The 23,819-nt window shown below is 41.2% G+C and overlaps 1 long non-coding RNA gene across 3 annotated transcripts in view; it reads right to left on the minus strand.

Annotated features, from left to right (window-relative positions):
• The window catches only part of LOC128692332 (uncharacterized), a 297,304-nt gene extending 282,044 nt beyond the window's left edge, over window positions 1–15,260 (minus strand). For all 3 annotated transcript variants that reach the window (XR_011393462.1, XR_008407577.2, XR_011393463.1), the window contains exons 1-2: window positions 15,021–15,260; window positions 9,922–9,987 (exon numbers count right to left, since the gene is read on the minus strand). This is a non-coding gene — a long non-coding RNA (uncharacterized lncRNA). The remainder of the gene's footprint in view (window positions 1–9,921; window positions 9,988–15,020) is intronic.
• Window positions 15,261–23,819: the final 8,559 nt, after the last annotated feature.

The raw sequence follows: 23,819 nt of genomic DNA on the forward strand, positions 1-23,819 counted from the left end.
TCTTGATTCGAGGAACTGGGACCACTCTCTCCATCGGATCTCACCCGATTGATTCCCATTCCCCAGCTCTGTATGCCGTATGTCTTCCATTATCAGTATTAGTGTATTCACAGGGAAGTGCTAACCGGTAGTGGTTACACTCACCTAAGAAATGGAAGTAGTATTAAGAGGAGATATGATGAAGGGAAAAGTGACTCCAGTTTCAAACCCTCCCCTTCTTTTGAAAATCTGAAGTCCACAAGAACTTTTTTTTTTATATTTTATTTAAAAAACACAGTATACATGTATGATATACATAACTGACTTATAACAATAAACGTGTAGCATTATATAAGACAGCATATATATAACTAAACAGAGTATAACCTGAACATACCTTAAACACAAAATAACTATATAAACCAAAACCTGACACTCTTATTCATATCGTGTATGACACTATATACAAAAAATAATGTCATATAAACTAATGCATTGCACAGTCAATGGTACTATGGTTATATAAAATTACTATCAAAAACCTACATGACTCTTGAATTGAAACATGGTATTCTTTACTTTTTTTGTATATATTTAAAATGGAATCAAAATATGCAAAAAGCCTTTAATAATTAACCTAAGACTTTTACAGATCTAGCATGTATGATTACATACAAAGAAACACTAAGACACCTAATACCCCGACCAACCCCCTACTGTTTCTCAAACTAATTATAAACCCACAAAAAATATACCGTGCTTGTATACAGTGATATTAGTAAATGTACTTAACTGAACATCAACTGACTATATGCACCGTGAGTGATAAAATAAAATACATGTGATATCACCGGGTGACAGCAACATATTACCCCGCACAAGCTGCTGCCCAAGGAACTTTAATGTCCAAAATATTACAATATAGGACATTATACATTCCCCCTCCCTCACAGCGGTGACCGCTACTACATATACAAAATCTTAGGCAAATGAAGCTTTTTTGCCCTTCATCAAAAGTTTACAACCATCACCAAAAGGTATGCTTATGAAATTCCCCTAAAAGGCCAGTATAACGTTATACTTTTAGCGGTGATATCAGCATGACATCCACTTACAATATGACTAAACAAAACCTAACGGGAATCCCGGATAAGACCCAACGTACTTCACCAAACCCCGGCCATAGTCGGGAACCAGTTCAGTCTTGTGTGATGAATGGTTTAGAAAACCGACAAGTTGAAGAATTGGGACACTTATGCAACACATGGGAATCTTTCTTGAAGAAACGTTTCGCCACACAGTGGCTTCATCAGTCCAATACTTTGGACGACGACCTACTTACACTAGTGGCAGGTCCCACTGTGATCCCGTCTCCTCCTGCTTCACCCCATCTGACTGCAGTATATAAGCCACCTCTCTGGCCCTATGCTGCATTTCCTACAAGAGTGATGGACTGAACACATCGATTCCAGGTTGAGGGACTGATTACCTCAAACTTCCCCTCTCCTTACCCATTTCTACTTTGTATTGGACTGATGAAGCCACTGTGTGGGGAAACGTTTCTTCAATAAAGATTCCCATGTGTTGCATAAGTGTCTCAATTCTTCAGCTCAGTCTTGCAAGAGGCTTGAACATATTCCGAAATAGTCCACAAGAACTGGAGATCCTTATATACAATGACTTCGGTAAGAAATTAAATAATTTACTCTTGAAATAGATTATCACAAACGCCGCCATTAATACATAAAAATCAGAAATAGTATGACATTCCTTTGAATGACCCATAGAAAATCCAATGTCTTTATTATTATTAATAGTATAATTATATATATTCATTCGGAAGCCCTCAACAGCAGGGCCACAGGATATGTACACTTTTTTTTTCTTTTTTTTTTCTTTTTTTTTACACAGGGTTTGACCTCTCTCTCAGCATATATATGCTTTGGGTTTACTTAATCTCTTTCTTATAAAATGATTTTCTTATCTGGTGGTGAAGGTTAAGTGCTGCTTTAATGACCCTCGTGCATAGACTTTAAAACCCATTAACCAACCTCCTGCTTCAAAAATATAGTCAAAAAGCAACTCCTAAATCCGACTTAACCCTCCTTGGATAAATTATTTTTAAGTCTGATGTATCAACAATATTTCGGTTGATCCAAATCATTTATACTGATGTTCACACTATCACTGTGGGATTATTATGGGGATGAGGTTCACAGGCACATTCCTGAGACATTTTAGAGACTAGGCTGCACAATACCTCTCCTCCGATACCCACACTTTTCCCCACTCACAAAGTCGGGCCTATAAAAATACTACAATATAATACCAAAATTACTAAAAATTAATACTAATAATTTAAGGGCCAGATTTCCAGAAATTATTAATGGGAACACTAATACACAGACAGGGTAAGGTTTCTAATTAAGAGTATGTAATAAAACACCATTCCTACAATTATTGAAAAGAGAAAGTTTGATATTAACACTCACCATCCGTGTTGCAGGTGGAACACTCCCTAACGCCTACCTAACAAACAGAACTTAAACTGGCCAGTCAATAATTCTAATTATTAGGTAACGATGGCGTACTTCTCTTGGTGATCTGCGATGACGCCGCATCATTCATTTTTTACTGCCACCACTATTTCATCGGTTTCGTAAATTACCTGTCCCTATTCTTCAGCGGGGGGATATTAATAAAGGTTCCAATTACAAATCCAGGCCGAAACACACTTATTAGCGCCTCGATGACGCCCAATTACTCCCACCAATTACACAACCAATGTTCACATTAATTATGGAGTCTCTCCCGATCACTCTGCGGCCGCTGCACATCCTCCTTCACATCAAATTTCTCGAAGGGTCAAATCTAACACTACTGAACACATAATTACATCTATTTACATTTATATACTCCACATTTAGAAAAATTATAAAAAAAACAAATCCACAATCACCAATCTCTTTCAGCATATGTAGTAACCAAATGTATCGATTACCTCAGTACATATTTCTTGATACAAATATGGTACCAAACTTACACGAGATATCAAAATATCATAATTCATATTCCAAATTGTCAACGTAAGTAAATGTCAAATATAGCAAACCACAGCATTCCATTAATCTTAATATATTTTTCTCATTATCTCATTATAAGTTAATTTTAAGACTGACCGAAATGCCCTGCATGACAAGAGATTTTCTATAGTTCATACATGCAAATTACTCGTGTCAACTGTATACTATACTCCGTTTTATATAACTAAAGCTGCTTGTTTTGTTTCATTAACGGTAAGCCATACAGCGCATGGAAGAATGGGAAGCAATCAGGCTTGATCCAAGGAAGAAGGTAGATCTAGTTGGATTAAGAGCCCTTCATCGCCATTAATGCACCCCCCCCCTTTTCCTCCATTTCAAGGGCCGTCACACGTATTATTATAATAAAGAAGAAACGCTATACCTACAAGGGTCATACAGCTGTCATACGTAGCAAGCTCACTGAGAATTAAAAAATCACAGGGTCCTGGGTTTGATTCACAGGCACGCATAAACACGGGCTAGTTTCCTTACACCCTTGCTACCCCTGCCTACTCAACAGTGAAAATAGGTACCCTTGTATTGGCCGACTTTTGTAGGTCGCATCCAAGGAAATGTTAGAACTCTGCTAGAATGTTATATACTGTTTAATAAAACACTTCAGTTGTGTAAGAAACTCCAGTACTTGCTGAAACTAAGTGTTATAAATATAACTAATGATTATCGTCATTAAACAATAATATTTTCATAAATAACATTAAATTTAGGGGAAGCGTTAAATCTGTATGGGCCATCGCCTGGGGAAAACGTAGGCAAGCAGGTTCAGTCCAAGCAATGGAGACAGGTTCAATTCCCCATTGAAGAGCCTCTCACATGCAACAAAGAGCCTTGAGAGGGCAGCCATGTAGATATACTATCATAACCGCCGAGTACTTACCAAGCTGACGATGGCGTCTCCAGTGCTCTCTAACTCTTTTTAACGACACTGATGGAGTCTCCTAGGCGAATATAAGCACATAATAAAGCACAAGAGCACAAAATAACCAGCACACCTTCACCGCCGGGACCAACACAGCCACGTGACCCTACACAGTCTCTCTCCCTCCTACAGTTGATACAACTTCTGGTAGTTTGCGAGAAATACCTATATTTTCATTTCCCATCATATTGTTATAAATCTGTACATTCTCCAAAATTACGGGCATCAAGTACATTAGAATCTAGCTTCTAAAGTTTGTCAAACGTAAATTAAACAAAATAATTCGTGAAAATGAAGTGGCTACCACACAGTTGGTTTTGTTTGCTGCTAGTTACTGACCACTATAAACTCAGATATTATAATTATTATTATTATTCATGGGACGCGCTAAACCCGTAGAAGGAACACAAGGATATATACACCGAGGTGTAAGTTTTATAATGTATATACACTGAGAATTTACTTTAATCCCTGTTCTAGGTGTTAATCTTGAAGAGGTTACGTACAGCCTTAATTTAAGACCCTCGGGATTCATATCCAATTAACCAACAAACTGTAAGGCGAATGAGGTAATCAGGTTGGATGCGGGGAGAGGGAGGGTAGCTCCAATTCCTCGGACCAAGAGCCCTTCACCAGCATCATATTATTATAATCAAAAGGGAGCACTAAACCTACCAGGGTCATCACCAGCATCATAAAATTAGGAAAGCTTATATATAAAGCTTTCATAAAATTTAGTCAAATTTATATATCTTGACGGGGTATTTACTGAGAGCTTTGCTGAGATTTAGCAGATATATGTCTCAGTTTCAGTGCCTAGTTAGTTTTAATGAGCTAAATTTATATCTTAGGCTTAGTGAATTCTCAGTTTATTGCGTTTTTACGGTAGTGTGTCTGGCGCTAATTGGGCGGAGGATCGAGCCTTCACATTTTACGCTGAATGACCCACATGAGTTTAGCGCTTCACATAAATGAAATAAATTAATAAACAAAAGTTACATAAAATTGTTTAATTATAATTATAACTAAGTGCTAAACCTACTAGAGTCATTTATAATAATAATAAAGAAATTTAAATAAGTTAATGTTATTTCAAATATTTAGTGCAAAAGAAATTTTAATTGGGGTTGTTTTTTAGCAAATCTCAGAGCCTTTAATTAAGGTTTGTAGAAAGTTTTATTTCTTGTTTAGTTCCGTATAGTCAGAGAAAGATTTAGCGACTCATGTCTGAGTGTTTTTTGACCTACTACCCAAAGAATGAGGAACTCTCAAATAGTTTTTAGTTGGTATTAGATATTATTTGTTGAAGAAAATATTATGTTACTGCTATGTGAGATGTACAACAGAAAAGTGTTTCAGGAGTTAAGAGGCAAGAAATTTTCGAAATAGTCTGAATATATCCCTTAAAAGTTTGAAAGCATAGTTTTTGGAGATGGAAGACATACATAAACATAACCACATTTGAGAATGGCAATGGAGGTATGAAACACGCACAGAGCACAGTTGACACGACTAACAAACAGCGTGGATGATACTGCAAAACTCACTAAAGACAAGCATAAGCTAGAGAAACTACAGACCTATCTCCTTACTCGAATTCACTGGCAAAATCTTTGAAAAAAAAAAACATCTCTAATAGGCTGAACTACTACATGGAGTTTAAACACGTCTTCACTGAAAACCAGTTTGGGTTTAGGACTCACAGAGGAACCCAACACTCCATCAATATAATCTTCGATGCTGACCATGTGGCCAGCCTACATAAACAGGGTAATTTCCCACTGATGACGAATAGGGATGTACACCAAGCTTTTGACAGCCTGTGGCACGACGACCTAATATTCAAACTTGCTGACCTCCCAGATCATAAATGAACCTTTCTCAGACTCATATACAACTGCTTAACAAGAACGAATATCACCCCCACCTTCAACTGCAAGACGGCAGAATCACTCACACCAACAGCTGGAGTGCCATAGGAATCGTGCTTGAGCCCTATCCTATTCAGCGTATATGTAACGACCTTCCCCAACCAGAATACAATGACACTATCATTACTCAATTTGTTGACGATGTTATCCATGTAGTATCACCTACTCCTGCATCGGGAAAAAACATACATGAGAGGGTGACATAAAATGAATACGGAATTGCGAAGAACAACCAACTGGGGGAAGAAATAGAGAATCACGACCAATCCTGACAAGGCCCTCATCAGCACTATTGGATGCTATCCCACAACAATTGAAAGTAACGGAGGTATTTCCATCAGGAGTACACCTATCAACATCAGAAACCCGAATAAGATTCTGGCAATTACAAAAATATACCTACCACCAATTCGCTGCCATGCACGTAGGCATCTCGCATACAAGTGTGTCTCTGATGGGTGGTGTGGTATACAGTATCATCTGATTACCATGCTTAACAGCACACACACACACCTTTATTAATATACTCCAAAGTGGTTGTGCCACTTACCTTTATTACTCTCCTCTCCTCACCCCCACCTACCCCTCCTCCATATTCCATCTTTACCCATCCTTCTTCCTCCCACAACTTACTAAACCTTTGATTAAAAAAAATGAATTAACACACATACAGATCAACAAACGACAGAAAAAGATTTCTTGAAGTCTATAAAAGCAAATTCATGGGTAGTTACGTACATATGTGTCAAAAATTGCGCAAATACAAAAAGAGGGTAAAAAAAAAAGTTAAAGACTGACGTTTATCTATATGGTGCCACTCTTTATGCAGACCACGAGTTAAACAGCGTGCCACACACACACACTCGACCCCAGTAACCACAAATGGGTGAGTACAAATAGGTGAGTACACACTAATACGACTCTTCAGTGCTACAGGGACACCCACACACCTTGGCACATAACACAGCTACTCTCGTCCCTCTGCCGGTGGTATTTCCGTGCTCAGGTTTCCTCCATGAAGAATGTTTAGAGTGCATAAATTGAGAAGACCAGTCATATATGTCTTCAAGTCTGTAGGTAACTGTTTAACGTAGCTCAGGGAACGAACAAGACCCGACCCGTAGCAAGGCCATCCTAAAATTACCAAATCATTGCATTATGCCGGCTTAAAAAATTCATTCAGCTAGATTTTTTTTATACATTAAGGACGATATTTGCATGAATCTTGGGTTGAAGTATGGTGTAACCGACAAGTGGTAAATTATTATTATAATAAAAAAAGCGCTGAACAATTGGTAAAAAGGCGGAAACAGTTTACGACTGCTACTCGGCCGATTTCGGAAATTAATTATAGTTTGAATGTTAAAATATTAAGGCGATTTTTCACTTGAGGTTCTATTTTGTTTTGCAAATGGTAAAAAAGGTGTCCAAGCCTAACAAGACCCACCTAACCTAACCTTAACTTCTATCATAGACAAATAGCCCTCACATAGGAGAGAGGAGCTTACGACGACGTTTCGGTCAGACTTGGACCATTTACAGTTCCTTGAATCAGAAATTTGCACTCTTTGTAATTCATTTTCCCGTCTTGGCTACCCTTCCCATTACATAGACTCTGCCTTCTCACGTGCTAAACGGACTTCTCTCCCAAACTCTCTACTCCTGGGAACTCTCTGTCCTTTGCGTTCCCTATACTTCTAATCTTTCTAATCTCAGCAATTCGCTCCGTTCCTTAAACATCAAGTTTACTTTTCGCCAGACTAACACTCTTCGCACCAATCTGGTTCATACCTCTCCTCCCTCTATAGATTCTCCTGGTGTCTACTCTATTTCTTGTTCATCCTGTCCTCTTCAATACTTTGGAGACACTAGCCGTTCTCTTTCTGACAGACTCAGGGAGCACAAAAGTAGTGTTAGGCTTGCCGACACCAACCATGCTCTTTTCTGACTAGTCTTCTTCTAAAACTGTCTACCCTACGTCTAACTTTCACTGTCGCCGTCTGGTTGAATCCACCCTTATACACAGCTTTTCTTGTATGAATCTTAGTCCTGGATTTGTCTCTGTAGATGCCTTCCTTTCCCATTACATTGTAAAATGCTCCAAACATCAGAACATCCGTGACCTAACCTGATTCTTGTTTCCCCCGTCTCCCTCTTCCCCTTTCCTCTTTCCTTTTTCCCCTTTGGGTTTTCTTTCTTCTGCCTTGGGTATTTGATCCATTACTATTAACATTTTTCCTTTGTGTTCTTGTTCCTACCCTTTGCGGGCCCCTAGCTCCCTTGTGGGCCCCTAGCTCCCTTGTAGGCCCCCTAGCTTCCTTGTGGGCCCCTAGCTCCCTTGTGGGCCCCTAGCTCCCTTGTGAGCCCCTTGCTCCCTTGTGGGCCCCTAGCTCCCTTGTGGGCCCCTAGCTCCCTTGTGGGCCCCTAGCTCCCTTGTGAGCCCCTAGGTCCCTTGCAGTGCTCCTCTTAGTATTTGACTGACTCCACTACTACTACTACTTCTACCTCTACCACTACTTCTCACCTTCCTCTTCTACCTCTCTTGTCCCGTCCCTGTCTTCTGGCCCATTTATACTCCCTCCTTCACTACTTTCTGTTAGTGTGACTGTGTAAATGGTCCAAGTCGGACCGTAACGTCGTCGTAAGCTCCTCTTTCCTATGTGCGTATTATTTGTGAATTGTTCCAGTCACGGTGTTGTGCCTTTTTGTTATTTATTCCATCAAAGGTCTGGTGCGTCTTTGTTTACTTTGAGCCGAGGCAACACTCACCCTTGATTGGCACTGGCATGTTGAGTAACTTGTAGAATTATTGTACTATTTTCGTTATCAACCAAAATAGCAGTTAGGTAACAGTGAGTGGTTGATGCTGGTAACAGTGTATGGGTATTTTGGGTTTCCAAAAGCAGGCGGACAGACTCTGCGACTCGTGGCATTATTATTATTGTGAAGCGCTACACCAGCTGGGGCTCTGCAGCGCTTGGGAAATGGAAGGTAATTAGCTTTGATCCAAGGAGAGGAGCTCTAATTCCATGGATGGAAAGTGTATCAGATGGTTAGACCGGTCTGGATATAAGTCTTCAAGCTGCAGGTTGCAAGGACTGACAACAGTACATCATGCAGAGGCTTAGAAGAACAAGACAACTCTGCCAAACTTAGTCATGGTTAATCACCGACTAATATAAATTGTTAGAGTCAATTCCAAGACATAAACTGGACGTCAGAGCACCGTAGGTGATCTCGAACAGCACCGCTGAAGGATTACACTATCTGAGATGTGAAATCGATTTCTGTGCAATAAATTAATTCGTGTGTGGTTACTATATTTCATAAGTTATTGTTGGCAATGCTGAAACTTTAGAAGAGAAAATATATTAAGCCAAATAAAATTCTCCTAAAAAGTTTTGTACTATGGGAAGACGAATGTGAGATACGATGAAGCGTGTGGGAGAGTATGATATAATGTTATTCAAATAATAAACACGAAAAATTTCTTACATAAATTCTTATCGCTGATGAGTGTAACTTTCCAGATGAAATTCAGACAATATTAAAGATTAAATTAAAACTAGAAAAATCATGACTTAAGGGTAAATATCAGCAGGTATTTAAACAGACAAAGGTATACTGTGCGTGCAATTATCTAATTAAAGTTTGAGGAAGTGGGAGATGAACTCTAGCTCTTGGCTCATTCCCCCCTTTTAACTCGGCCAAATGACGTGAATTATTATGTTTATGAAGATGCGCTAAATCTGTAGGGTTATACGGCGCCTGAGGGTTGCGAGGCAATCTAGTTTGTAAAAAGGAAGTGGCGGTAAGCTCAAGTTCCCTGGATCAAGGACCCTTCACCGTCACTTCCCTGTAATATCTATTTCTGAACCCGTGTGTGGGGTCCACTTCTGCTGTCGTGTGTGTGTGTGTGTGTGTGTGTGTGTGTGTGTGTACACAGGAGTGCGGGGAATCAAGACCACACACGCAAGCAGGGATCATTTACCTGTCTGTACTTGCGGGCGGCCCAGCAGGCGAGTGCATGAAGACCCACACACAGCGAGAGCATCACCTGCAGTTAACATACCTAGTCAGTGCATCAAATTTGATAGCCGTCTAGGGCAGCCGTCTTCAAACTCAGATACTTGATGCCATACAAAGGGGTAAATTTCCGCTAAGATGTAGCCTATTTGTTGCCATACAAGTGGGTAAATTTTCCCTAAGGGGTAGTCAACATGGCGCCCTAAATAGGTGCATAAATTTTCACTAAGGGATAGCCTATATAGTGCCATACAGAATAGTTAATGTGACAAAAGGGTAGCCTGCTGTTATTATAATGGAGAAGCGCTAAAATCCTAAGGGCCATATAACGGCTGGGGAATGGGAGACAATCAGGTTCAATCCAAGGAAGCGAAGGGGGCGCGTTCACCTGCATCAAAGCACTTCTTACTGGATGGGTAACCTACATTTTGGTATACGAATGGATAAATGTCTCAAGAGGAATACCTTACACAATGCCCTACAGAGGATTACAGGTACTACAAGCTGTTGCCTGCTCCATGTCATGCAGAGTTACATCTGCTACAAGCTGTATGTAACCTGTTGGGTACAAGTACTACAAACTCGATGTCATACAGAGAAGCACATGTTTTCCATGCTCGATGCTTTATATCAGAGCGTTACTGAGGTAACCTAAGAACGTATGAAGAGAAAAATTTCGTATTCCAATTATGTTGTGCCTTTATATAAAGCACCAGACGAGCCTGGCCCATGGCCGGGCTCATAGAGTAGATATACTCCCGAAATTCTTCAAAGGTATATCAAAGTACCTCCATTATATATTTATGCTGTGCCTTTATATAAAGTGCTGTATGGAGGCTCCATGCAGCACTTTCATAATACAAGTTGCTTGTGTAATAAAAATTAAAGGAGCCCCTCAACTCAATATTAGCTCCATCTTGCCAATCTTATTGACTTAACACTGAATGACATACAAGTCTTGAGTAAACTTTGGAATAAATTGTAAATATTTTTATTATAATAGGGAACGCGCTAAACCCGCTGGAGTCATATAGTGCATAAAAGGCAATCAGGTTCGACCCAAGGGAGAGAAGGATAGGTCTACTACCTTGAATAAAGAGCCTCTCACTGGCATTTAGGTACCTTCCTTGAGGGAATCAGAGGTATACAAAATGAAAAGACAATACAAAAATTCATAATATATCAAAGAAGCTTATATAACAAATGAGAACATTATGTTGTTTGCTGCAACAAGTTAAAACTGCTAATGGCTGTAAGCTATGTCATCATTTCTCAAACCGTGGTCTGCGAATAGCATATAGGGAGAGGAGGGGGTTAAGTTACTCTTCCAGATCATCTTACGAAAGATATGTATGAGGTGAGATGCCAGTGAATTTCATCCAGCTCGTGGCAATGATTACAGCGGGAAATATTCTATGTACTGGGCAGCTTTGCTAGCCTACGACCACTCTATAAAGAAAATACATCGTGATTATTAGCATACCAGCCTTCTTTTTTACAAGAATCTTTATAAACATCAACATTGAAGTAACCTACTTTGTCATACACTGCCGCTGCGTTAATGTTGATATATTTAATTACATACTCGTAAAACAGGCCTATCTTCTAACAGTCAATATAGATTTTAGTGCCAGACTTGTCAACTATTACAGCTGTTGTGGAAAATTACATTTATCTGAATGTATCATTATGTACATAACAGTAAATGAACAAAGATAATTATTATTTATCAGTTAGACAAGTAGGAATTTGGGACACCTAGGTCGCAAAAAATGTCCCCTTCGATACCTATCACTGTCATATCCACAAGTTGCTCTGGACCTATTAATTATAAATAAAATATATATCACCAGGAATGCTGGTAAATATATAAATTTGTGGACTGTATATTAAAAATAATAAATGATTATATATATATACACACACATTTATACAACAGAAGGAGAATATATCTTAATCATAACACTCACCAATTTGACTGGAGATTAATGTGTCATGTACAGGACCCCCCCCCCTTGCCTACATTTATGAAAAATTTACTGGCCAGAATTTAAACATAAATTAGACAGCTTATCTGAGGTTCCTGGAGTTGTCCTGTCCTGTCGCCTGATACTCAAGTTATGCAGGAATGCTCATCCAACAATTTCGTCTCCTATTTGAGAGGTGTCAGCCCAATTTTACCTCTAGAGCACGAAAAATTCTTCCCATTACTAATGTCTGTTACTCAATTCAAAAACAAAAATGGCGACTGTCCTTTTGCCCAGGTGCAGAAAATTTCCCATTTTTTATGACAAATATTATTAAATACAGTATGGCCATCTATTTACATATAACTACTGTATTTCTGGAAAATATACACGGTATTTTCCACAGCTGTAAAGGTATGATTTCACTCGTTTACTAGTGAAAGTGATAAAACACACTCATGGCATTTTTCAACCCAAAAAATTAGCATCGCATAAAATGAGAGAAGACCAAAGTAATGTTATTAAATCTGTAATATCAGTGGTAAACACAGCAAATAGTAGTGATCTCAATACAAGATTGATCAGTATCTCGTTCAAATAAATGGTCTGATCACAAGTGTTTATTGTACAACACAAAAACTCGCCTGGAAAACTGCTGCAACGAATCTTTCAACTGAATGATGTATCGGAATATTCCTCATTGATGTACATCCTGGTTTAGCTGTTAATTTCTTAAATGAAAAGTAACCGTTCTTAGTATCATACTTATCAGATATATTTGAAAAATAAACACACTTTCTGATCGTGGGAAAATCGAATAGTTTGTTGTTCAGCATAAAAAGCTTTTAACCTTTGTGTTGTATGACCCTTGTAGGTTAAGCGCTTCTGTTTTTATTATAATAATAAGACAGTTAAACTCTGAAATTTGTCAGCTGCTTAGGTACATGTAAAATGATGTCTGATTGTCTTACTGACTTTGTAACATAAAATGAGGTGTCCTTTACCACAGAAGTTTGTGGATTATTATAATCATGGGGGAAGCGCTAAGCCCGTAGAAGCCAGAGAAGCCTGAGCTTGCTACCACTTGCAGCTCACAAGACTGCCATCCCCACTAGCCCCTTTGGGGCGGGGCAGATGGCAGACCAGAGGCCTAGCTTCTCCCTGCGAGCCTCGTGAGGGCGGAGACTGTAGTTAGGCCGGGGGACACTTGGTCCCAAAGATGAGGGGGTACTTGTACCTCCTCCCATGGGAGACTTAGGTCTCGAGACACTCCCCAGATAGGGAGCCAAGGCCGGGTCACCACTCTTGGAAAAGACCCGGGCCGGGAGAGTCCCGGCGAATAAAAAAAAATAAGCCCGTGGGGGGATGTGAAAGGTATTCAGGCTTAATTCAGGGAACTGGAGCACAGATACAATTCCCTAGATCAAGAGCCCCCTCACCAACGTCAAGGAATCTTCCTTGAGGGGTAAAGTGTGTGCAATAATGAAAGATCACCAGCTTGATCTGCACTTTCATTTTAATTAATATTTTCGAAATTTGGTTGACAATGAAGCGACTCATTGGATGAGAATGTCATTTTTTACTGTTGACCTATTTTGTTGTTAAAGAACAGCTTATTGACCTACTTGTATTATAATTATAACTAAGCGCTAAACCCACAAGGGTCATACAATGACCTACTTGCAGATCCATCATTATTATTATTATAATCAAAAAGAAGCGCTAAGCCACAAGGGCTATACAGCGCTGCAGATCCATCATTAAAACTGGAATTCAAAAACAAGAAACCGAATTCTGAATCAGATAAGCAGAGATCTTCATGATATGAGCTTCTGATGTTGCAAGACATTATTCTCAACTTTACAGTATTTCAAAAAACAAGCATAGATACGCTTCTTAACTGAAACTTTGAAATCGTATCTTCGTATTACAGTCAGTTTCAAGTATCATCCTTCAAGATTCATCATCGTTGGATGATTATGCAGCCGCATCACTGATGTGCGCCATTTTTTTTTAAATCATGTTTAAATCAGCTAAATGTGATTATTTAGCTTTATTAGTGCTGTGTCATTTGTCAGTTTATTTGGAAAACACTCAGTTGCCGCTGGTTTATTGTTTGGTAAACCGCTGTTGTCTGTTGCATGATCAAAATGTGTTTATTTCGTTTAGTCATTGAAGTGTTTCTTCTTGTTTTATTTGGTTTGCATGTGATAAGAAAAAATTGTTTTTAGTAGTATAGTTAAAATAAATAGTTGCGAATCATTCCAAAAAATGAAACTATTTTCTAACAGTTATATATATATATATATATATATATATATATATATATATATATATATATATATATATATATATATTGGAAAGCACTAAATCCGCAGGAGTCATATAGCGCTTAAGGTAATCAGGTTCGACATAAAAAGAAATGACATTTAGGAGAAGAGCTAAACCCGTAGGGATCATATAGCAGTTGGAAAACAAAGCATTCGGGGGAGCGCTAAACCTGTGGTGATCATATAACACCTGGGAGACATTCAAGTTCGATCCAAGGAAGGGAAAATCAGGTGCAATTCCTTGAATCAAGAGCCTTTACCGGCATCAAGGCACCTCCCTGGAGGGGCCTCAATACACAGCGTTCATATAAAACAAGACTTGTGCCGTCTGCCTTTTCCATTTACTCTATAAAAAATACATATAGCTATTGTCTCAAAACTGATTATATATATATAAGGATGGTAGCAAGCACGTGTGGAGTCATTCACGACTTCCTTCCCCTACGCTGTGTTCCCCTCATACCATATTCCACTTATCAAGGCTGAGGGACTGAAGATATTAAAATTACTTCTCCACTTCTTCCACTGTCTCCATGATATAATCTCCAGTGGATTTATGAAGCTACTGATTGGCTAAACGTGTTCGTAAGTAAAGGTACTCGGGTGTTACACATGCCTTATTCATCAATCATTCCACATCTAAAACAACACAAAAATGTGCGATTACTTCAAGGTTCATTTCTCAGGGTTTTCTTCATACATGCCAATTAAATTCCCTTGTAAGACAATTTAATATGAGGTGGTAGAGAGGTGAGGCCGGTACTGACCTGGCTAGGACAGCGAGGGGGCGACGCCCCGCCCCGGGGCCTTTCTAGGTCCTCGCCCCCCGAGGTTGGGGTCGCCTCGCGCCTCCACCACCGCAACACAACTATCGTAAAAAAAGTTTCGCAATGAGTGTTCGGAAAAACTTCGTTTAGTTCGGAGAGTTGGGGAAAGTTCGTCGGGGCTCAGCAGCGGGACACACACACGTCAACACACGGGCACACACACTGCCAAGACCCTGCCCACGCCTCACTGAGGCACCTAGCCACGCCTTCCCGAGGCACCCAAACCACGCCTTTCTGAGGCACCTATCCACGCCTTCCAGACGCGCCTCCCTGATTCACCTAGGACAACGCCTCCCTAAGATACCAGCCACGCCTCCCTGATTCACACCTCCCTCATCCAAATTCTTTTATTCACGTGGGAGCGCTAAAACGTAAGGGTATCATATTATTACATTCATGGTGGAATGCTAAACCTCATTACTATGATTATGCCTTATTCATCAGTCATTCCACATCTAAAACAACGCAAAAATGTGCGATTACTTTAAGGTTCATTTCTCAAGGTTTTCTTGATACATGCTACTTAAATTCCCTTGTAAGACAATTTAATATGAGGTGGTAGAGAGGTGAGGCCGGTACTGACCTGGCTAGGACAAGGTCCTGGATGCTGTATTATTACTATAATCAAGGGGGAAGCGCTAAACCTATAGGATTATACAGCGCTTGTGGGGGGATGTGGAAGGTGTATAGGCTTAATTCAGGGAACTGGAGCACAGATCCAGTTCCCTAGATCAAGAGCCCCTGGATGCTGTAGAGGATAAACAAAATATAGATGTTGTATACACAGACTTCGCAAAAGCCTTCGACAAGTGTGACCATGGTGTAATAGCACACAAAGGACCCCAATGGAAATAAGTCACTGACTTTTTTGGGGGGTTATCCTATGTACTTTACACATATGCTGCTATGTATGATAATTCTATGTAACTGTATTTGTGTATACCTGAATAAACTTACAACAAAATGCGTGATAAAGGAATAACAGGAAAAGTTGGTAGATGGATCTATAACTTCCTGACAAATAAACACAAAGAGTAATAGTAAACAGAGTAAAGTCCCAGGCAGCCACGGTAACAAGCTATTCCATAAGGCACAGTACTCGCTCCCATTCTATTCTTCATCCTAATTTCTGACAGAGACAGATGTAAGCCATAGCTCCGTGTCTTCCTTTGCGGATGACACCCGGATTACCATGACAGTGACCTCCATCGAATTATTATAATTATTATAATCATGGGGAGCGCTAAACCTGTAGGATTTTACAGCGCTTGGGGGGGTGGAAGGGATCCAGGCTCAATTCAGGGAACCGGAGCACAGGTCCATTTCCCTAGATCAAGAGCCCCTCACCAGCGTCAAGGAACCTCCCTTGAGGGGACCTCCATCGAAGACACCGCAAGACTCCAAGCGGACATTAACCAAATCTTCGAATGGGCCACTCCAACAATATGAAGTTCAACGAGGAGAAATTTCAACTACTCAGACATGGGATACTTGAGGAAATTAAAAATGTTTCAGGGTATACTACAAATTCTAACCATACAATAGAGCGAAAAAGTAATGTGAAGGACGTGGAAGATAAGATAAGATAAGATTTCGTTCGGATTTTTAACCCCGGAGGGTTAGCCACCCAGGATAACCCAAGAAAGTCAGTGCGTCATCGAGGACTGTCTAACTTATTTCCATTGGGGTCCTTAATCTTGTCCCCCAGGATGCGACCCACACCAGTCGACTAACACCCAGGTACCTATTTGCTGCTAGGTGAACAGGACAACAGGTTTAAGGAAACGTGTCGGAATTTCCACCCGCCGGGAATCGAACCCGGGCCCTCCGTGTGTGAAGCGGGAGCTTTAGCCACCAGGCCACCGGGAAGTGATATGTCAGAGGATCTCGCCTTCAAAGACCACAACAATCTACCTCATCTGTTAGGAAAAATGATAAGATGGATAATATGAACCTTTAAAACCCAGGGAGGGCAAGCCCATGCCGATTCTCTTCAAATCGCTTGTTCTCTCTAGGCTGGAATACCGCTGTACACTAACGGCCCCCTTCAAGGCTGGTGACATTGCAGACCTGGAGAGTGTACAAAGAACTTTCACGACACACACAAGTGCGATAAGGCACCTAAATTACTGGAAACGGTTGAAGGTCCTTGATCTGTATTCCCTGGAATGCAGGCGAGTGAGATACATGATAATATACACTTAGGTCCTGGAGGGACTGGTACCAAACCTACACACGAAAATCACTCTCTATGAAAGCAAAAGATTCGGCAGGAAATGCAACACTCCCCCAATGAAAAGCAGGGGCGCCACGAGTACATAAGGGGGATTACGAATAGACCCCTGGCTGTCTTTAAGAAGGCACTGGATAGGTACCTAAAGTCAGTACCTGACCAACCAGACTGTGGTTCATACATCAGCTGGCGTGCAGCCAGCAGTAACAGCCTGGTTGATCAGACCCTGATCCACCATGAGGCCTGGTCTCAGACCGAGGCGCAGGGGCGTTGACCCCCGAAACCCTCTCCAGGTAATGAAGGAGTGCTAAACCTGTAGGATTATACAGCGCCTGCGGGGGGGGGTAAGGCATTCAGGCTTAATTCAGGTAACTGGAGCACAGACCCAATTCCCTTGATCAAGATCCCCTCACCAGCGTCAAGGAACCTCCCTTGAGAGTTGCTAAACCTCACCGATATGAAGACACCTTCCTTGAACGGGAAGGAAGTGGGCCCTCAGCCAGCTAGCAGGCTTCCATCAGTCAACTAATTTCACCCACGCCTCCATTAGCCAGCTAGCAAGCTTCTTTCAATCAAACTGAGGGAAGCTGACCACGCTTCCCTTAATCAATCAGCCTCACTTACTTACCTCAGTAAATATTGTCAATTAGCCTCAAGCCTACTTCAGCCTCGCCCACCTACTCACGCATCCTGACGATAACCTCCCTCGTTGCTCCGTCAGGCTGATAGAGGAACACAGCTAGCTTGTGTTCCAGCTGTGTAATTATAAGAGAAAATAGGGTAGCAAAACATAACTGATGCATTAAATTAAAAAAAAAAGCCTGTTCTTCAGCGCTGCACGGTAGTGCCTAAATGGTGTTTGTGAAGATATGTTATAATCACAACTGAGCGCTAGACCCATAAGGGGCATACAACTAGTCAAGATATAATTTATCAAGAATCTACTTTTTAATATCCACTTCTAGAAGGGTTTGTATTACTATGACTGCATTCGTGGAGAAGCATTAAACCCGTGTGTCATATAGCACCTGGAGAGTGGAAGAGTTATATTTGATCTTAGGATCAAGAACCCATCACCAGCATCAAGTCACCTTCTTGAAGTGCAGCCCTGGGTACATACAACCAAAGGGATGCTATATTGAATCTGTCACATTAAATGGGTGAGCTATGTTACATTGACCACTGTCTGGAAAATCTTCCAGCTCCTGCACCCAACATCTTGCTCCTGGGGGATTTCAACTTAAGGCACCTAAAATGGAGGAATATAGCAAATAATATTGTTGCAGTAATAACACCAGGAGGCAGCTCTGATGAAAACTCACACTCACACGAGCTTTTAAATCTCTGCACAAAATTCAATTTAAACCAGCAAATAATAGAGCCTACTAGACTGAAGAATACACTAGACCTCATCTTCACTAACAATGATGATCTGATAAGAAATGTCACCATATCAAAAACAATATACTCAGATCACAACATAATTGAGGTTCAGACATGCATGCGTGGAGCCCCAGACCGACATAATGAGACTAGTCACGAGAGAGCATTCACCAAATTCAACTTCAATAACAAAAACAAAGTGGGACCAAGTAAACCAAGTCCTAACCGATATAAGCTGGGAATATATACTAAGCAACACAGACCCCAACTTATGCCTAGAACAGATTAACTTGGTGGCACTCGATGTATGCACGAGGCTTATTCCTCTAAGAAAAAGGAGTAGATGTAAAATAGAAAGAGACAGGCGCTCCCTTTACAGGCGACGGAAAAGAATAACAGAGCGGCTAAAAGAGGTCAATATATCTGAAATGCGTAGGGAGACACTGGTCAGAGAAATAGCAAGCATCGAACTCAAGCTAAAGGAATCTTATAGGAGTCAGGAATCGAGGGAAGAACTAAAAGCCATAAATGAAATCGAAAGAAACCCGAAGTATTTCTTCTCCTATGCCAAATCAAAGTCGAGAACAACGTCCAATATTGGGCCCCTACTTAAACAAGATGGGTCCTACACAGATGACAGCAAGGAAATGAGTGAGCTACTCAGATCCCAATATGACTCAGCTTTTAGCAAGCCGCTAACCAGACTGAGAGTCGAAGATCAAAATGAATTTTTTATGAGAGAGCCACAAAATTTGGTTAACACAAGCCTATCCGATGTTATCCTGACGCCAAATGACTTCGAACAGGCGATAAATGACATGCCCATGCACTCTGCCCCAGGGCCAGACTCATGGAACTCCGTGTTCATCAAGAACTGCAAGAAGCCCCTATCACGAGCCTTTTCCATCCTATGGAGAGGGAGCATGGACACGGGGGTCGTCCCACAGTTACTAAAAACAACAGACATAGCCCCACTCCACAAAGGGGGCAGTAAAGCAACAGCAAAGAACTACAGACCGATAGCACTAACATCCCATATCATAAAAATCTTTGAAAGGGTCCTAAGAAGCAAGATCACCACCCATCTAGAAACCCATCAGTTACACAACCCAGGGCAACATGGGTTTAGAACAGGTCGCTCCTGTCTGTCTCAACTATTGGATCACTACGACAAGGTCCTAAATGCACTAGAAGATAAAAAGAATGCAGATGTAATATATACAGACTTTGCAAAAGCCTTCGACAAGTGTGACCATGGCGTAATAGCGCACAAAATGCGTGCTAAAGGAATAACAGGAAAAGTCGGTCGATGGATCTATAATTTCCTCACTAACAGAACACAGAGAGTAGTCGTCAACAGAGTAAAGTCCGAGGCAGCTACGGTGGAAAGCTCTGTTCCACAAGGCACAGTACTCGCTCCCATCTTGTTCCTCATCCTCATATCCGACATAGACATGGATGTCAGCCACAGCACCGTGTCTTCCTTTGCAGATGACACCCGAATCTGCATGACAGTGTCTTCCATTGCAGACACTGCAAGGCTCCAGGCGGACATCAACCGAATCTTTCAGTGGGCTGCAGAAAACAATATGAAGTTCAACGATGAGAAATTTCAATTACTCAGATATGGTAAACACGAGGAAATTAAATCTTCATCAGAGTACAAAACAAATTCTGGCCACAAAATAGAGCGAAACACCAACGTCAAAGACCTGGGAGTGATCATGTCGGAGGATCTCACCTTCAAGGACCATAACATTGTATCACTCGCATCTGCTAGAAAAATGACAGGATGGATAATGAGAACCTTCAAAACTAGGGAGGCCAAGCCCATGATGACACTCTTCAGGTCACTTGTTCTATCTAGGCTGGAATATTGCTGCACACTAACAGCACCTTTCAAGGCAGGTGAAATTGCTGACCTAGAAAATGTACAGAGAACCTTCACGGCGCGCATAACGGAGATAAAACACCTCAATTACTGGGAGCGCTTGAGGTTCCTAAACCTGTATTCCCTGGAACGCAGGCGGGAGAGATACATGATTATATACACCTGGAAAATCCTAGAGGGACTAGTACCGAACTTGCACACGAAAATCACTCACTACGAAAGCAAAAGACTTGGCAGACGATGCAACATCCCCCCAATGAAAAGCAGGGGTGTCACTAGCACGTTAAGAGACCATACAATAAGTGTCAGGGGCCCGAGACTGTTCAACTGCCTCCCAGCATACATAAGGGGGATTACCAACAGACCCCTGGCAGTCTTCAAGCTGGCACTGCACAAGCACCTAAAGTCGGTTCCTGACCAGCCGGGCTGTGGCTCGTACGTTGGTTTGCGTGCAGCCAGCAGCAACAGCCTGGTTGATCAGGCTCTGATCCACCAGGAGGCCTGGTCACAGACCGGGCCGCGGGGGCGTTGACCCCCGGAACTCTCTCCAGGTAAACATTCATGGAAAGAGGCTAAACCTGTAAGGGTGATACAGCCCTACATGGCGAAAGCCATATTGGCAAGTAGAAAGACTATTGTGAGTCTCCAAATACCATATCAGACGTCAGTTCACCAATCGTTCCATTACCTTACAGACTACACTAGTCAGAGCAATGGGACTGTGGGGAATAAATTACCTGCATGTACCTCAACATTACATTCACGCAAGTAATTTAATTAGAAGACAACAATAATACATTATTTACATTTGTCGCACTTCTGGGTAATGGAAAATATTTTGAGCCACTCCTAGTCACGAGGAGAATGTCTCCCTACGATAACCACTACACTCTGTCCACAACCAACCTGGACCAGAATTACAAGATTAGGGTTAAGCAACACCAATAATTATGGTACTGAAATTGATAGTGAACTGTATATATAAATTTGTCTGATTGAGAAAAAGGAAAGGGGTTACACACACACACTGATACAATACCACCACTTATCCAATTTTCACTGGTAGTCACTTGAGATCGTTGAAACACCCACAATACCTACCTCTGTATAACAAACCTAAACTGGCTAGCTAGCTTGATATAACAAGAGGGTCACTTAACTGTGGGTGAGGAGGCAGCATTTCTTATCTTCCTTATTTACCCCTCTGATCTCGAAGTCCTGCTAAATTGATATGGTTCCTCCTTCAGCGGGACGATGTTCCTGATTTGGTTTGTTCCAGTTTAGGAGACGGAATTCCATAAAACCTCCGTGGTCCTCAGAACGGTGACACGAAGATACCATGCGGTCACTCTGGAAAGGACGACTCTTATCACAGTACACATTCCCTTAACTTAGTGTTATTATCACTGATTTCTCCACAGTTCACAAGACGACTCAATGTCCCATTAATTTACACATGTTAGAGGTTGATTCATTAAGATCTGAGCCCAATGAGTGATGATTAAACAGACTGGTATTTTCCCCCGACCACTCGTCATGGGGCGTCGCGTCGTTCCTGGCTCGGCGTCCCCCCAGTATTTACTATTTTCACCACCCTATTATAGTGGTTTCATAAATTACGGTCCCTCATTCACCAGGAACAGTTATAACACTTCCTATTATTAAGCGAGGCCTATATTAATCCTTTAGGGTGCTGTGAACGCCAATTTCCTGGTCCCATTTTGACCAGACACCCATGCCATTTCAGCATACCCACGAAACCCTTAACCCAAGTGCCCGCCCTGCCCATGTGACTCTTGGCGCATCCACCAAGACCCCTGCCCTTAGTTCTTTCATTCCCAAATATATTTTAAACCAACAGCAACACATTAATTGTACGTATTCCTATTGTAGACTCTAGGCATTAATGTTTTGCAAAAATCGCAAATTTTCACAGGGATGATAGTGAGAGGTGGAAACATATTCCACGAAACGTTTTATAGTGTAAGCATAAGCAGCCCTTAATATAACCGCTTACATAAACACTTGTATACAATATTTGACATTTTAGACAGATTTAAGTAGTTACACAGATTATACAACAATCTTAGGAGAAAACATCGTTACAGAACCTAGAATAGTTAGAAATAGGTCAAATATAGTAGCACAGATAGTAGCCAGTGTTTCAAAATTCAATCTGAGATCAGGAGAAATACTGGTTAGTCAATTGCTACTCAAACATCACAGAGTGAGGATGTGACGAGTGTACAGCCACAACACCAGCAGGAATTACACTTGGCTGGGGTACTAGATAGCCTTGAGCGGTTTCCCAAAGTATAGGATACTCGTCCCTATCAGGCCCTCTCACAGGGTGGCGAAATCTACAATTCCTAGCAACACAGGCGGCCGTCATTGAGTAAAAGTAGGTAGCTAATCTGTGGGGGTGTGTAATGGACACTTGGAGATTTGAAGTCCATCTCCGTGGTCCAGGGGGTCAGAGAACATCGAGCTCCTTACCACCAAGTGAATTAATTTTATGTTTTGTACATTCTTACATCAGCAGCTGTAATTGAAAATCAGTTGCAAGAGCCATATTTGAGCCTGAGAGAATCAACCTAGGGCGTCTGCATCAGCAGCACTGGCTAATAGGCAAGAGTTAGGCAACTTTATTCCGAAACGTTTCGCCTACACAGTAGGCTTCTTCAGTCGAATACAGAAAGTAGGCAGGAACAGTAGAGATGTGAAGACGATGTAATCAGTCCATCACCCTTGAAGTCGGAGAATTTGAGGTTGTCAGTCCCTCAGCCTGGAGAAGTTCAGTTCCATAGTCAGGAACTATTTGAAGATCAAGCGACAGTGCGGAGACTTAAATACTGTCGGAAGGAGAGGTGCAGAGTAGTAGACTACTACTACTATGCACCTCTCCTTCAGTGATACATCCTCATTATGGCATCTCGTGAACGTGATGTTGGACGTTCTTATGCGAGTGGGTCACAGAAAAGAAAAGAAAATTCAAGAAGAACAGAAAAAGAAAGATGTAGGAAGCTGCAGAAAGATCACAGACATGCTCACGAAAACAGTTTCTGATGTTACCAGTACAGTTGAATCTGCAGATACGTCAGATCATACAGGAAGCCCTCCCTCCATTATTTCTCAGCCATCATCTACTTCTTTTGTGTCTCCTCTCAATGTCTCAACGGACATTTCATCCACAGGATTTGTCTTAAAAAATCCTGCCTCATGGCCAAATGTA

The sequence above is a fragment of the Cherax quadricarinatus genome, chromosome 53 (assembly GCF_038502225.1).
Source record: "Cherax quadricarinatus isolate ZL_2023a chromosome 53, ASM3850222v1, whole genome shotgun sequence".
Classification (NCBI taxonomy): domain Eukaryota; kingdom Metazoa; phylum Arthropoda; class Malacostraca; order Decapoda; family Parastacidae; genus Cherax; species Cherax quadricarinatus.